This window comes from Protopterus annectens, chromosome 2.part1, assembly GCF_019279795.1.
Source record: "Protopterus annectens isolate FY-2018-M chromosome 2.part1, PAN1.0, whole genome shotgun sequence".
Lineage (NCBI taxonomy): Eukaryota > Metazoa > Chordata > Ceratodontiformes > Protopteridae > Protopterus > Protopterus annectens.
Genome location: NC_056729.1, coordinates 1,362,067,275 through 1,362,084,023, shown reverse-complemented (window position 1 = coordinate 1,362,084,023; position 16,749 = coordinate 1,362,067,275). Strand labels below are relative to the sequence as shown.

At 42.4% G+C, this 16,749-nt stretch overlaps 1 protein-coding gene across 9 annotated transcripts in view; it reads left to right on the top strand.

The window, feature by feature from the left end:
• The window catches only part of RBM47 (RNA binding motif protein 47), an 876,418-nt gene that overhangs the window by 530,516 nt on the left and 329,153 nt on the right, over nt 1-16,749 (top strand). Inside the window, exon 1 of one of the 9 annotated variants that reach the window (XM_044062823.1) lies at nt 10,337-10,422. The exons of the other annotated variants lie outside the window; for them this stretch is intronic. The gene's annotated coding sequence lies outside the window, so the exon portion shown is untranslated. Of the gene's footprint in view, nt 1-10,336; nt 10,423-16,749 lie in introns of those variants that run through there. 9 annotated transcript variants of the gene reach the window in all.

Here is a 16,749-nt window from a genome sequence, read left to right as displayed (position 1 = left end):
CAGTCCCTGGGCCTCCCCAGTGGTTCTGGTGCCAAAGAAGGATGGCAGCACCAGGTTCTGTGTGGATTACAGGAAACTGAATAGCCACACAGAGGCAGATGCTTACTCCATGCCTAGAACAGATGAGACCCTAGAGCAGCTGGGTGGGGCTAAGTATCTTACAGCCATTGATCTTACCAAGGGTTACTGGCAGATGCCTTTGACTCCCATTGCTAGAGAGAAGTCAGCCTTTGTGACTCCTTTTGGCTTGTATGAGTTCACAAAAATACCCTTTGGGATGAAGAATGCCCCAGTGACTTTCCAGAAGCTGGTAGATCATATCTTAGCAGGAGCAGGAGGGTTTTCCCTTACTTACATGGATAATATTGCTATCTACAGCCATTCCTGGCAAGAGCACCTTCAGCATGTCAAGGATGTGCTGGGCAAACTACAGAGGGCAGGGTTGACCACTAAGCCGAGCAAATGTCAGGTGGGTAGTTCAGAGGTCTTCTACCTAGAACATAGAGTGGGGAGTGGTAAGATAAGGCCAGAACCTACCAAAGTGGAAGCCATTCAGGCATGGCCTGCACCTGTTACCAAAAAGCAGGTGAGGACATTCTTAGGTACAGCAGGGTACTACAGAAAGTTTGTTCCCAATTATAGTATCATAGCTGCTCCCCTCACAGACCTGCCAAGGAAGAACAGACCAGATAAGGTAGTGTGGAACCCAACATGTGAGCAGGTATTTCAGAAGTTTAAGGATGCTCTGAGAGGACCCCCTGTGTTAGCCAGTCCAGACTATAGCAAATAATTTGTTGTGCAGGTGGCTGGTTCAAACTATGGGGTGGGTGTTGTACTAGATTTATTCAGAGGGAGAAGAGTACCCAGTGGTTTATCTCAGTCGTATGCTCCAACCCAGAGAGGAATGTTATGCAGCGGTAGAAAAGGAATGTCTAGCCATATTGTGGGCACTACAAAAACTTCAGCCTTATCTGTATGGAAGAAAATTCACTGTGATGACAGATCACAACCCTCTAACATGATTAAACAAGGCCAGTCAGCAAAATGCCAAGTTGCTAAGATGGAGCCTGGGGTTGCAAGCATATGATATGTCAGTGCAGCACCACAGTGGGAGTAGCAATGCCAATGCAGATGGGCTATCAAGACAGGGAATGGGGTGAGGTACACCCAGATAGACCTGACACTCTCAAGCAATATGTCTCAAGGGGCACTTGAAAAACTTGCTTGAGTTCCCGGGGGGGGGGGGGATGTGAAGATTGGAGGAAGATGGGTGAAGGCTGCCAGCCTAGTCAAATAGAATTTGATACATAATCCTTTTAATTGTATAAATAAATGTAAAATACAGGCTTGTGTTTTTAAATGAAAGAAAACACTGTAAAATGTGAACTTCAAGATTGTTGCAACATTGCCATCTACTGTAACGAAAACCAAGCCAAGCATTTCAACTTTGTCTTTTGAAGCTGAAAAGATCTTATGAATCTCTTTGATGTTTACAAGTCAGCTCCAGTGAGTCTGGATGAAGGTTTCAGACGCATTGTTTTAAGGTTAAAGTTAAGGACCAGAATTTACATGTGGAAGGTGCTTTATTGCTCTGGTTTCTGCTACATTGTAAATGTGAAATGCCTTTTATTGTTGTAGTCTCCTGAGCAGGTGTTAGCTTGCTAAATAATGCAGTTTGTGGCCTGGGAACTCCAGACTAAGTGTCAAAATGATGTAATTTGGGAGGGCCTTAGAGAGCTGTTGGTTAGTGTTTAAAAACTATTCTTGAGTGAGAGACTGAAGCATTTTGATCTTGGACATCTAACCCAGCACTGCTTAAGTAGGATTATTGCACTGTGATTTCTCTTAGGAATAGTTACACTTAGAAGAAAGTTATAAGTATTTTTCTTTGAAATCAGATATTTCCTATGATATTGTTTTAAGTTTCTGTGTGATCTCTGAACTTGAGTAGATATCTCTGTGGTGTAGTAGTATTGTCTTGTGTTTTAATTATTTATTATTAAATATTTTAAAAACCTTTACCTGTGGCTGGTTTGTGTAGAGATAAGCTCTAGAGTACATTGCATATTTTTAGAGTTCATTGTAATTGGCCACTCTAAAATAAGCCTTAGACTGAATAGTCACATTACCAATTGGATAATAATATTGGACAGTAATAATTGGACACCCTTTCAAGGGCCTTTGGGTAGCTGATAATATTAGCTGGTGGTGGCAGTAATTACTACCGTATAGTCTGTGTAAAGGGGCACAGCTGGAGCATCTGTGTCAGCCTTTCCCAGGAGTGTCTGTGAAGTTGTATAAATACTTATCTCAAAGTGTGGGTGTGTGTCAGCTACCTGGGCAGGGACATGAAGCACTAGTGGGACAGAGAGGGTACTGGAGGTTAGCTTGCCAGCTAGGCTGAGATCTGGATCATATAGCTATGCCAGTGGGGAGTCTTAATGGGGACCTGGAGAGCAAGGGAGCAACCAACCCCAGACTGACTGTGATCTCTGTGTGCACTTAAGAGAAATTGTACTTTACTGTGTATTAGTTATCCTTTCCTCTTCTATGAGATGATCTCCCTGGTGTTAGTGGTGAGGATTGAGGCTCCTTGATTCCTGGGCCAGACCACGGTCATCACAGCACTTTAATTGATCATTTTTAAGTGTTTTTTATCTGTTTAATTTGAAAGGGGTACACACTCAACTGTGATAGCCTCTTCCTGCTTTAAAAGTTTTTTTTACTTGTATCTGCTCTGATTTTTGAAAAAAACAACCCCCCCCAAAAAAATAAATGTTCATCTCTGTACTCGTTTTCCACCTTTCTAGAGCTAGTAGAGTCCGTTTTTCAGATTTTGCTGAATTCTGGGCTGTTTGTAAGTTTCTGTGTTGCCCAGACCTTTCTGAGATAGAGGGAAGCTTTTCTGTTCATCAGTGAGAGTTGTGAGCTTTGTAACAGCCTATCCGTCACCTGGAGGCGTGGTTTCAGCATATAATCTCTAGTTTTATAGTTTTGGGCTATTTCTATACCTTTTATCTTTCTGTTTAAAAACCCGTGTTTGCCCTTCTTTGCACAGTGGCATTTAACTGTGGTTAAACTATTCCCGGAGCCAGAAAGTCTGCTCTTCAGATTTTTCCTTAGAATTAGCCAGTCTTATAGTTTTAGCACTCAGAACTGTTTCAGTTCTCTTAAACTAGCCAGTCTTCTAGTTTTAGCACTCAAAACTTTCTGTTCCCTTGAATGAGCCAGTCTTCTAGTTTTTGGACTCAAAACTGTTTCTGTTCCTTTAAATCTAGCCAATCTTCTAGTTTTAGCACTAAGAACTGTTTCTGTACCCTTAAACTTGCCAGTCTTCTAGTTTTTAACACCCATAACTGTTCCTGGTGCTCCGCACTTGTCCAACTCTCGCTGCAAGCACTAAATAATCTACAAATTACTGCAGCATTCAACTTTCCTCACTAATCAAAAGGAAATCAGCTCCCAGTACTTAAATTAATAAGCACTAACCAGGCATGTCCAAGGGTCAGCTCCTGGTGTTTTCTCCTGTCCACCTGATGAATCTGGGCATCTTGGGGCAATGTAGCAATTGCCTCATGTACACTGACAACCCTCTCCTCCCTCCACCCAATACTACAACCTGTGAGAGATACACTTGTATAGCCAAACTGGAAGCCAAGCTCTCTCAATCCAAGACTGGACTAGACAGTCAAGAGGAGAAGGTAACATCACACCGCACTTAACACATCCATCAAAACCTGCACTTCCCAAACTCACACATAGTAATATAAAACACACACCTACATTCGTGGAGGTTCTCAATAAAAATCTGCCCAAACAGAGACCTCCAAAGCTGAAACACAAGCAACCACCACCTCCAACACTACCCAAATGACACATAGGCCACAAACTCAGTGTGCCACTCAACCTCAGCCCATAAGGCAAAACAACATACCCAGCACACAAGTCACTGGTGACTATAGTCAGGCACACTGATGTCCCCCTCACCAGGCTGAACAAGGAGAAAGTCAATGTCAGCTGCCTGAGGGGTGCCAGAATTAACCATATAATGCACGCACTCAGGTCACTCCACAACAAGTACAAGTATGACTCCATCATTGTCCATGTTGGAGTGAATGACCTGAGGCGTACCACCCTGGACTACATGAAAAGAGACATGGAGGAGCTCTCTGACCATGTGGCCCAGGCAGGTATGACACTAGCCCTGAGTAGCATCCTGCCATCACCCAGAATGATACCACAGTACAAGGACAAAAGGATTGACTTCAACAATTGGCTAAGATTCTGGTGTCATTCTAAGGGGATCCAGTATCTGTCTGCCCGGGATGACATGATTGACAGGCCATGATGCTTTGCCAGAGATGGCCTGCACCTGTCGCCACTGGGATTCCTGATACTGGCTAAGGCTCTTGCTGCCCTTATAGTGCCTTTTTTAGACAAGGTTCAAACATCAAACGCTCTACAATAGTAGACATAAACAAGTGAAATCTAAGGGTTATGCTACTCAGTGCTAGAAGTCTAAACCTCAAAATGCACATACTCGAGGCTCTCCTTAAGATGGAGAACATCAACATCTGTGCAGTGACAGATGCCTGGTTTAAGGCTCCCGAGAGCACCCCTGCATTACCATTCTACAATTCTTACCACACCTTTTGGCCTCCCAACCTGGACTGAAATACTAAAGGAGGAGGCGTGTTTATTTTCATAAAGGATATCCACACCTCCAGGCTAGCTGCTCAACATAATGCCTCCGAAATTATCCAAGTACAATTAACATTGGGAAAGACTGCAATTCAGGTTGTAGCATGTTACAGATCCCCTGCCATGCCCCAGGACACCCACTCCATGTTTCTCAGTATACTGGATAATATTAAGATATAGCCCAATACCCTAATTTTGGGTGATTTCAAATACCCCTCCATCAGCTGGGAAAAGTACTCATGTACTAACTCATTTGCCTAAAGTTTTCTGGAATTCATCAATTCCAATGCCCTGTACCAGTTGTCCATACCCCTAGCAGGGGCAGCAACATCCTGGTCCTGGTCATTACCAATATGGATAATAGATGTTCCATGCCAGAGGTCAACTCCTCGCTGGTCAGGTCCCACCACAAGCTAATCACCCTAGACATCCATATCCCAGCCCCCCTCCCCATTAAGGAAACCACTGTAAAAAACTTCTCCAAAGCCAACTTCATGCTTCTTAAGTCAGAAGTGGCAAACTTCATTACACCCACACAGATGGAAAATAGTGGCATGACTGCTGAATCATATACAAAGGCACTGTATAAGCACATACATGAGTGCATGGACTGTGCCATCCCCAACAGAACCAAGACACTATCCTCCAGAAAAAGGAAGCCAATCTGGTGGTCCCCTGCCATAAACAAGCTCTACAACAGAAGGAAGAAACTGTTGCAGAAAAGAGTAAAATCCCATGACTGCAGGTCAGCCTCAGCAAAGGGCTGAGATCCCTCATAAAATCCTCCTAAGCTAGCTTTGAAAATAAAATTGCCTTGGATTCTAAAGACAACCACAAATCCTTCTACATCTATGTCAAGAATCTCAATGGTAACACTCAGATCTGCTCTGAACAACAGCACAATGGCACTACATTTACTGAACCAACTGATATTGCCAACATCCTGGCAGACAGGTTCAGTGCTAACTTCACCCCCCCTTACCCCAAAAAGGGCCCATCACCATACTGGATGATTGCAAAACCCCTGAAATCATGGCCACACAGGTGAAGACCGCACTCTCCAAAGCCAAGAACACAGCATCTATGGGACTGGACAACATCCCAGGCTGCATTCAGCATGAACTACAGAATGAACTGGTGCCCCACCTAAGTACCATGTTCAACCATAGCCTCATTTCAGGCTTTGTACCTAAGGAGTGGCACACAGTGATAGTTATCCCACTCCACAAAGGGGTTGCCACCACAGACCCCGGGAACTACTGCATCATCCTAGAGCTTATAAACAAAGACAAAGATAACCTCCAAACTCTGGACCCCACTCAGTTTGGGTTTGTAAAGGGTAGATCATGCCACCTAAACCTGATTGACTTCTTCGAAGCAGTCACCAGAGCCGTAGATGAGGGTAAGGTAGCACACACAGCCTATCTTGACCTCGCCAAGGCTTTCGACACCCCCCCCCCCCCGCCACTCTGGTATTATAGATAAACTCATTGGACAAGGCATAAATCTCTGTGTCACAAGATGGATGGCCAACTGGCTCACTTACAGAACCCATACAGTGAAAGTAGTCGACTCCAAATCTGACTTCTGACAAGTGACAAGCAAAGTACCACAGGATTCGATCCTGAGTCCTCTCCTGTTTGGTATCTACTTCTCTGAAGTCCAGGCTAATTCAGCTGGTCTCTGGCTAATGAAATTCACAGATGACTGCAAACTAGGAGCCATAATCGATTCACCTAAGGATGTGGACATTCTACAAAGAAGCCTCACTGAGACTGATGCTTGGTGTCAAAATCATGGCCTAAAGCTCAATGCCAAGAAGTGCATTGTCATCCCCTTTGGGAAAAATACAGTACCCATGAACTACCACATAGGCGGTAGCCTACTAAACACCAAAAGTGTGATAAGAGACCTTGGGACACAGGTGGATAGTAGTCTATCCTTTGATAATCACATCGCCACAGTAGTCAGGAAATCCTTCTATGTGGCACACCTCATCAGAAAGGGGTTCTCCTCCAGAAAAAGAGAGGTCATCATTCCTTTCTACTCATCCTTTATTAGACCCATCATAGAGTACAATGCCCCATTTGGCATGTACCTCACAAGACATCTGCAACAGCTGGAAAGGCCACAGAAATACCTCACTAAGAGGATTACCGGCCTCAAACAGATGCCATACACCGACCATCTCAAAAAACTCCAGCTCTACTCCGTCACATATTGCCTACTCTGAGGTGACCTCTGCCTAACATACAAAGCCATGTCTAACCCAGACCTGATGGACATGCTACATTTAAAGAAATCCCAATCTCTCCAAGCCACATACTCCAGGGACCTAAACCTTGTCACCACAATAAACAGAACATGCTGGAGGGATAGATTCCTGTCCCAGAGACTTACCCTGCTCTGGAATAGGCTGCCCATTCATGTCATGCAAAGCTCCTCATTAGCCCTCTTTAAGAGAAATCTTGACAACTGGATGGGTAATAGGAAATCCACCCTGGGAATCACTGCTGTGGCTCTGCTCGACAGGGCCACAGGAAAATAATTTTTCTTAGGCGATGAAAGCCAGGGAACTTGTTTGGCTAGGCTTGTATGGGCCCTAGGGCTGATAGCCTAGTACTTACCTACGGACCTATGAACCTAATAATTACAAGTAGGACCACCAGCACTTCCAAACATTCAAAGACCGAGTGTAGCAGAATACCTTTCCAAGACAAGAGTTGTTTCAGTTCTAGCTCCAGTTCAGTTCCCAGTTTGTCTGACATTGCTTTCTTGCTGCAGACCTTGTATGACTTGCAAAACTGTAATTTACTTTAGCACAGCTGCACAAAAAAGAGAATGAGACTTCTGATTGAATTGCTGCAATCTGAAAAAAATGCTGAATGGACTCAGGAAGAGTCAAGCTGGGGGAGGTTCTTAAGAAAAAAGAAAATTGCCGACATGCATCTGAGTCTGCTTGGGTTAATTTGTATTTACTAGACATGTGGTTCAGGAGATCACTGAGGGACTAACCTAACATCTTCTCAGCTGTCCCAGAGTAGTGCCTAGTTAGGTAACTTGCTCAGAGGCACACATTAGTCAAATAGACACTGGAGGGAATCAAATCTTAGATTACAGAAGCAGTAGTAACATCAACAGCTCTTACCCATAATCCTCTGTATTGTCACTCTCACCTTGTGGGCAACTTGCACACAAAAATGTGTATTTGGGGTTCACAGCCAACATTGTATATAATCTATAATGAGTATTATTATTATTGTATACTCACTGTACATTATGTATTCTTTTTTCTGTGTACTAGCAGATGTCTTTTTTGTATTCTTGGAACTTGTAAATATTTTGTAACTATGGAGCTTTTCTCCCCGGGTCTCCACTGGAAAAGGGCCTCAGCCCAAATGGACCAGCCCGGTCAACAAATGTTAAATAAAGAAATAAATAAATAAATAAATAAATAAATAAAGCATGATGCCAGTATAATATGACAGTTTGCAGTTTAAATTGAGGTAACCCAGAAAAATTAGAACAATCGAGATCCCTCATACACATCTTGTTTAGTCTGAATGAAGTTAAAACTGTTTTTTTTTTTTATATATAAACTTAACATATGACTGAATGAGTGTATCTTAAATTTTCCAAATTAATATTTTTATTTACTCCTCTGGTGAACTCTCCTTCCTGCCTTCCCAATATTATGCCATTATTATCTGATATTCCTTTCTAGTCGAAGGTTTTGAATGGATGCTCCATCACATTTTCAATTAGGTGTTAAGACACTCACCAGTACTCCCCCTTCATGAGCGACAAAATGGCTCTAGTTTTAGGCTGATTCATGTCACTATATAAACCCGAACCCCCCCAACATGGAAACTGATGCCACTATTTCCAAATTCCTGCCACTGTTCCTTTACTCTTCACCTGTCACCTCCTCTCCTAGCCCATTTGGAGCAGAGCACACAACGTTATGTCTCTAACACACAAAATGCTACTATGTGCAACTTAAATCTACCTGCATAACAACAGATGACACATCACTGCAATAGCAGGTTAACCCACTCAAAATTAGACCTTAGATTGTTAGCGAAAAATCATGTAGAGCACTAACTATCTTCCTGACCTCCTAGAGGACTTTACTATCCTAAGCAACACTTATAACTACTTTGGTCCTATTGAGTAATACAGACATCCCAATACAAGTGATCTGAGCCTTAATCCTCTTCACTAAACGTCCAGAGTCTACAGACCATGCCTAGCTGCTTACTAAAGCGAGGTGGGTGTGGGGGCTGGACCTTTTGAGAGTTACGACACTTGTGAAAATAGATGACACTCAATGTTAAGACCACCTGCACAGTTTCGTTAAGCATATATGGATATAAGTAGGGGAAAATTTAGGGCTAAGCAGAAAAAGCATAACATTCTGTGTAAATGATGCCTCTCAGCTGTCTGTGATTTTGACTCAAATTTTACCTCTGTCGCTGTTAATCTCTCCAAAAACTGGTGACTTTCCAAGAGAATGATGTGAATTACACCTAATAAATAATGACAATAATTAGAGTTATAGACTTGTTTTTCTTTAGAAAATGTATATTAATTCACATCCTATTATTCTGTCACTCTCAAGTTAGTAGTATTAATATTTAAAGAAGTGTCCCCAATTATCACTGATTATTTCTGAGTCTGTTGAGATTTGTTTTGATTCAGTTTAGAGCTTTAACTCTACTGGTGCTCATCTCTCGGTTTTAAGAAAATGACTGAGCCACTGGGCTGTTCATACCTCTCAACCTGTAGGCATTGGAAACAGAAACAAAAGCATTGACTTAAGTGCATGCATACTATGGCAGATCCTGCCTCCAGATAAGCAATTAACTGTTATCTTATCCTTATCCAGTCCAGTGAGTGGAGCATCTGTGTGTCATACAACGGAGTCCCCTATGACAAGAGTCTTGGGTAAATGTGTTTGCTTGCCTTATCAACGTAGTTGTTTGGGGTCCATTCTTACTGTACAATATAGCTTGTTTAAAGCAAACAAAGTGTTACTTCCAGCTTTATTGTCTTTTTTTTGTGTTACCTTTTCAGTTATTATACTCTGTGGTGTAATGGCACTTTGATACATTCGGATTTTCTGTCTGCTTCATTCATTGCAGGGGGACAAATATATCTTTCAAAAACCTGGTTTGTAGGTTACCTCTTGCATGAACTCCAGGCATTGACTACACTCACAGCAACCTGTTTTCTCAACACACTTCCAACTTTTTTTCAAAATAACTGTTACTTTTTTAATTTATTTTAGCCAGTGCGGTACAATTAATTTAATATACAGTCTGGTTAGTTTACAGAGGAGTTTACATTACAACTTGCTTTTCAACATTCTTTTTTCTAAATCACAGCAAATTTTCATGACCAGTTAATCCCAGAAGCTGATGTACTAATACTAAAAAAAATGGTGGATTTACATGTTGCAAAACCAGTGTCCTTCTTTTTCCTTTGGCCTGTTTCCCATTTAAATACCAGATGCAAAGTTTCTTTATCTAGTTATCAGCTGCTCCAAGGGGGTATGCATTAATAACATTGCACCTCCCCCTTTCACACAAAGCAAACATGTAAATGCTAGAGCGCTAGGGAAACCTGTGCTGGTGACAGAGGTTGGACTTACACAGACTAGAAGATTACCATCACCAGACACAGGCTTCTCCACTGCAGACTGCTACCTTACTTTCACAGGTACGCTGTCACCAGGTCAATTTGTTAATTTTTTCTGATGTACTGAGAAATATTATGACTTCTTCTCTTACCTCCTGCCATTTGATATAGTTACTTCTGCATATTTGTTGCTATAATGTATTGTTTACAAATGGGACATCTTAAAAATCTTTGATTTCTGACTTTGCCTAAAGTATGTTACAGCTGAGTGGTTTAAACTTATTTTTCACTGGGATTTAGTTATGTGATACAGAGTACTGTGTTCTCAGTGATTATGATAAATACTTGCCAGCTATTACATTATTCCAGGCTACATTACTTTGATTTAAGAAATAGGAGTTCTGTATATTTATTAATAAAACGTACCACTGTTTTAAACAGACATTATCAGCCTATGAGTGCATTTACATTTTTCCTTTTTCCGTTTTGTAATTTGTTTATTTTTCTAAAAGCTTCATTTTAGCACAAAACGAGTTTACAGGTGTACTATTTGCATTTGTATGACTATGTTTAGATGAGTTAAGACTTTCGCTGATCAGTACATTGCATTTCACTGAAACAATACATGTTACAAAAGTGTTTGGAATCATGCCATTTCTGTAATTCACACCGTTGAAAGATTTGCTCAACTTTATGCTTTAGTTAGTTAATGCCAAGCGAATAATTATGTTAGGCACACCTATACTTGTTTGCATTGAATCCAAGGATGAATATTTAAAAAATGTCACCTTGACTGGTAAGCAGTTAGATGCATTTTTCTTAAAATATATATTGTACTTTTTCCGCTTGCATTTTTATTTTGTGTCTTGTTAGCACTTTATCTTTTCTTTTGCTTTCAGTTCTTTAAAAATGTTTATTTTGCTTGTGCTTCTTCTTTCCAGTGCACCTTGGTCTCTCACACAGTACTATTTGCGCTAAGGGAGGGACAAGTGCTTGTTTTCTGTCTTGTAAAACATTTACCAAATGCAATGAGCCATAGGTTTGAAGGGCATTTCAATTACTATGCCGGCCATAAGGCAGAGGAGGAGAGAGTGAGTGAAAGAGAGAGAGAGAAAACACGTGACAGGGAAAAGTGTGTGTGTGTGTGTGTGTGTGTGTGTGTGTGTGTGTGTGTGTGTGTGTGTGTGTGTGTGTGTGTGTGTGAGTATGTGTGTGTGTCTGTGTGTGTGTCCGTATGTGTGTGTGTGCATGTGTGTGCGTGTACATGTTTGTGCGTGTGTGCATGTACGTGTGTGTGTGTGTGTGTGTGTGTGTGTGTGTGTGTGTGTGTGTGTGTGTGTGTGTGTGTGTGCTTGTGTGTGCGTATGAGTGCGTGTGTGCGTGTGTGTATGAGTGTGTGTGTGTGTGTGTGTGTGTGTGTGTGTGTGTGTGTGTGTGTGTGTGTGTGTGTGTGTGTGTGTGTGTGTGAGAGTGTGTGTGTGTGTGTAGGTTTAGTTTATGTCAGCTTGCCTTCTTTACCTTTTTTTGCCTTTGATTTTGTATGTTTTAAATTGTGTCAGAATATTAACTAGGAAGCTTTGACTTACAGAATGAGATATCGTATCTGTCAAATGTCAAAAAACTTAAAGCCATCTTCTGACAATGCAGCTAATATCATTAAACTGCATTTTATCTTCGTGTTTCCGTCTGCCCAGCTATAACACTAGCATAAGTTATAGCTAAGGAACTGAACAGGAGGGTGGAAAAAAGTCATTAACTCTGGCTTCACGTCAATGTTGCCTCGGTCTCCTTGGCTCAAGGCCATCAATAAGAAAAAAATAATACTTGTAGGCAAAGGCAGTTGAATTTTTAAACAGCATACTTTCACACAGTCACCTTCAAGTTTCTTTTAATTTTTTATCATTGCTAAAAATAAAAAATAAAAACTACATTTGTTTTTTCCAAGTGGCTCATTCTTTTCTTGATGTTTTAAGAGCTAAAGCTTTAAAATGTCAATTTTTAGTTAGAACAGTTTTGACAGTTGTTATGCATACGCTGAGCTGAAAGTACTTTTAAAGGAACACACATAGAGTCACACACACACACGCACACACACACACAGACACACACACACACACACACACACACACACACACACACACACACACACACACACACACACACACACACACACACACACACACACACACATTCACCCACATTCACATCTGCAAACACACAAACACAAGTGTTTTATAAAAGTCTGATAAAGGCAGCCCTTCTCTCTCAGTAAGTACCTGAGTTTCTGTCCCTTCTCTCTCAGTAAGTACCTGAGTTTCTTTCCTCACAGGGCTGCACCTTGCATCAGGTGCTTGCCAGTACTGCAGTGGAATTACAAAGGAATGTAAAACTATTTTCCTAGCAACAAAAACAGTAAGTGACAAGACACACACAAGAGAACAAGGAAATAGAGAAGGATCTTAAAATGCCAGAGGAAAGTTTTAATTTGTAGTGTTTGAGTGCAGTGTCTCAGAACTGTTCATGTTGTATGGTAAATCAGGAGAGCATATGCTGGGTAATAATGCAGGTGCAGCAGTTCAATTCCAGACAGAGCTTGGTACACATGTGCAGTGATTAGGAGGCTGATCAACAGACTTAGGCCTAGGGGTGGGGGTTGGGGAGGGTAAAGGCATAAGCCCGGATAATGGTAAAGAGAGAGGGAGAAACCCTCTGTCAGGTGAAGGCACATAGGTTCATAGGTTCATAGGTAGGTACTAGGCTGTAAGCCCTAGGGCCTATATAAGCCTACCCAAAAAGGTACCCTTGCTTTTGCCGCCCAAGAAAATTATTTTCCTGTGCCCTGTCAAGCAGAGCCACAGAAGTCATCCCTGGGGTGAATTTCATATTTCCCATCCAATCATCAAGATTTTTCTTGAAGATTGCTAATGAGGAGCTCTGTTTGACATAGATAGGTAGTCTTTTCCAGAGTATGGGAAGTCTCTGGGACAGGAATCTATCCCTCCAGCATGTTCTGTTTATTGTGGTGACAAGGTTTAGGTCCCTAGAGCATGTAGGTCAGAGGGATTGGGATTTCTTTAAGTGGAGCTTGTCCAACAGGTCTGGGTTTGACATAGCTTTGTATGTTAGGTGGAGATCGCCTCTGAGTAGGCGATATGCGACTGAGTAAAGCTGGAGTTTTTTGAGATGGTCTGCGTAGGCCATCTGTTTGAGGCCAGTAATCCTCTTTGTGAGGTATTTCTGTGGCCTTTCCAGTTGTTGTAGATGTCTTGTGAGGTACATACCAAAAGGGTCTAATGAGTGATGAGTAAAGGGGAACAATGACCTCTTTTTTTCTGGATGAGAAACCTTTTGTGGTAAGGTGAGCCACGTAGAAGGATTTCCTGACCACTGTGGCAATGTGATTATTAAAGGAGAGACTACTGTCCACCTGTGTCCCAAGGTCTTTTATCACACTTTCAGTGTTAAGTAGACTACCACTTATATGGTAGTTCATGGGTACAGATTTTTTTACCAAAGGGGATGACAATATACTTTTTGGCATTGAACTCCAGGCCATGGCTTTGACACCAGGCATCTGTTTCAGTGAGGCCCTTTTGTAGTATGCCCACATCGTTAGGAGTTTTGATTATGGCTCGTAGTTTGCAGTCATCTGCAAACTTTGTTAGCCAACGACCTTTTGTGTTAGCCTGTACTTCAGAGAAGTAGATACCAAACAGGAGATGACCTAGGACTGAACCCTGTGGTACTCCACTTGTCACTGGTCTGAAGTCGGATTTGGAGTCTGCTACTTTCACAGTGTCGGTTCTGTCCATGAGCCAGTTGGCAACCCATCTTGTGACATAGGGATTTATACCTAGTTTAGTGAGCTTATCTATAATTCCAGAGTGGGGAATGGTGTCAAAAGCCTTGGCGAGATCTAGATAAGCTGTGTGAACCACCTTACCCTCATCTATGGCTTTGGTGACTGCTTCAAAGAAGTCATTCAGGTTTAGGAGACATGATCTGCCTTTTACAAACCTGATTGGGTAGGGTCCAGAGTTTGGAGATTACCAATGTCTTTGTTTATGAGTTCCATGATGATATGTTCCATGGCCTTGCAGACCAGGCTCGGCAGGCTAATGGAGCGGTAGTCCCCAGGGCCCCATTTGTGGAGTGGGATAACCATCATGGTGCACCATTTAGTGGGCACAAAGCCTGAGGTGAGGCTATTATTGAACATGGTACTTAGGTAGGGTGCCAGTTCATTCTGTAGTTCGTGTAGAACGCAGCCTGGAATATTGTTAGGTCCCATGGATGCTGTGTTCTTGGCTTTGAAGAGTATGTTTTTTACCTGTGCAGCTGTGATTACAGGAACTTTGCATTCTTCCAGTATAGAGATGGGCCCTCTAGGGGGGTGAGAGGGGGGTAAAGTTAACACTGAACCTATCTGCCAGGATGTTGGCAATATCAATTGGTTCTGTATATTTAGTGCGATTGTGCTGCAACTCAGAGCAGATCTGAGTGTTGCCTTTGAGATTCTTGACATAGCTATAGAATGCTTTGTGGTTGTCTTTAGAGTCAGTGGCAATTTTGTTTTCGTAACTAGTTTTGGAGGATTTTATGAGGGATCTCAGCTAATTACTGAGGTTGACCAGGGAGTTCCTCCTGTCATGGGATTTTACTCTTTTTTGCAACAGTTTCTTTCTTCTGTTGTAGAGTTTGTTTATGGCAGAGGACCACCAGATTGGCTTCCTTTTTTTGGAGGATAACATCTTGGGTCTATTAGGGATAGCATGATCCATGCACTCGTGTAAGTGCTTATAAAGTGCATTTGTGTAGGATTCAGCAGTCGTACCTCTATTGTCTGTCTGCATGGGTGTCATGAATTTTGCCACTTCTGTCTTAAAAAGTGTGAAGTTGGCTTTGGAGAAGTTTTTACGGTGGTTTCCCTAATTGGAGGTGGGGGCGGTATGTGGATGTCTAGGGTGATTAGCTTGTGGTCGGATCTGACCAACGAGGAGTTGACCTCTGGTGTGGACCACCAGTTACCCATGTTAGTAATGACCAGGTCTAGGATATTGCTCTCCCTGGTGGGGGTGTGAATAAGTTGATCCAAAGCGTTGGTATTGATGAATTCCAGAAAACATAGAGCAAAAGAGTTGGTACATGAGTAGTTTTCCCAGTTAATGGTGGGGTAGTTGAAATCGCCCATTATTAGGGTGTTGGGTTGTACCCTAATACTTCCCAGTGTATCAAGAAATGAGGAGTGGGAATCCTGGGACATGGTGGGGGGTCTGTAGCAAGCTACAATTTGGATTGCGGTCTTGCCCAGAGTTAGTTGAACTTGGATAATATCGGATGCCTTATGCTGTGCAACTAGCCTGGAGGTGTGGATATCCTTAATGAATATGGACACGCCTCCACCTTTAGTGCTTCATTCCAGGTTAGGTGGCCGAAAGTTGTGGCATGAATTATAGCCTGGTAATGCAGCAGTGTTCTCTGGAGCTTTGAACCAAGTCTTTGTCACTGCACAGATATCGATGTTCTCAATTTTAAGGAGTGCCTCAAGTGAGTGCATTTTGAGGTTTAGACTTCTAGCATTGAGTAGCACTACCCTCAGATTTTGCTTGCTTGTACCTGTTATGGTGGTGAATTTGTCATTTGAACCTTGCCTAAAAATGGCACTATAGGGGTGGCAAGAGCCTTAGCCAGTATCCAGAATCCCAAGAGCAACAGGTGCAGGCTATTTCTGGCAAAGCATCGTGGTCTATCGATCATGTCGTCCCAGGCAGACAAATACTGGATCCCCTTAGAATGACACCAGAAGCTTAGCCAATTGTTGAAGTCACTCATTTTGTCCTTGTACTGTGGTATCATTCTGGGTGATGGTAGGATGCTACTCAGGGCTAGGGTCATACTTGCCTGGTCTACAAGATCAGAAAGCTCCTCCATGTCTCTTTTCATGTAGTCCAGGGAGGTACGTCTCAGGTCATTCACACCAACATGGACAATGACAGTGTCATATTTGTACTTATAGTGGAATGACCTGAGTGCGTGTGTTATGTGGCGGATCGTGGCACCTGACAGGCAGCTGACAGTAACTTTCTCCTTGTTTAGGCTGGTGAGTGGAACATCAGTGTGCCTGACTATAGAGTCACCTATGACTAGAGTGTTGGGTACGTTGTTATGACTTATGGGCTGTGGTTGAGTGGCACACTGAGTTTGTGGGCTATGTGCCATTTGTATTGTGTTGGGGGGTTGGAGTTTGCTTGCGTTTCTGCTTTGGAGGTCCCTGATGCTTGGGCAGGTTTTTATTGAGAGCCTCCATGGATGTAAGTGTGTGTTTTGTGTTTCTATGTGTGTGTTTTGGTGGTATAGGTTTTGAGGGACTATGTCATAGTCCATCTCTCATTAATCTTCTGTGAGATC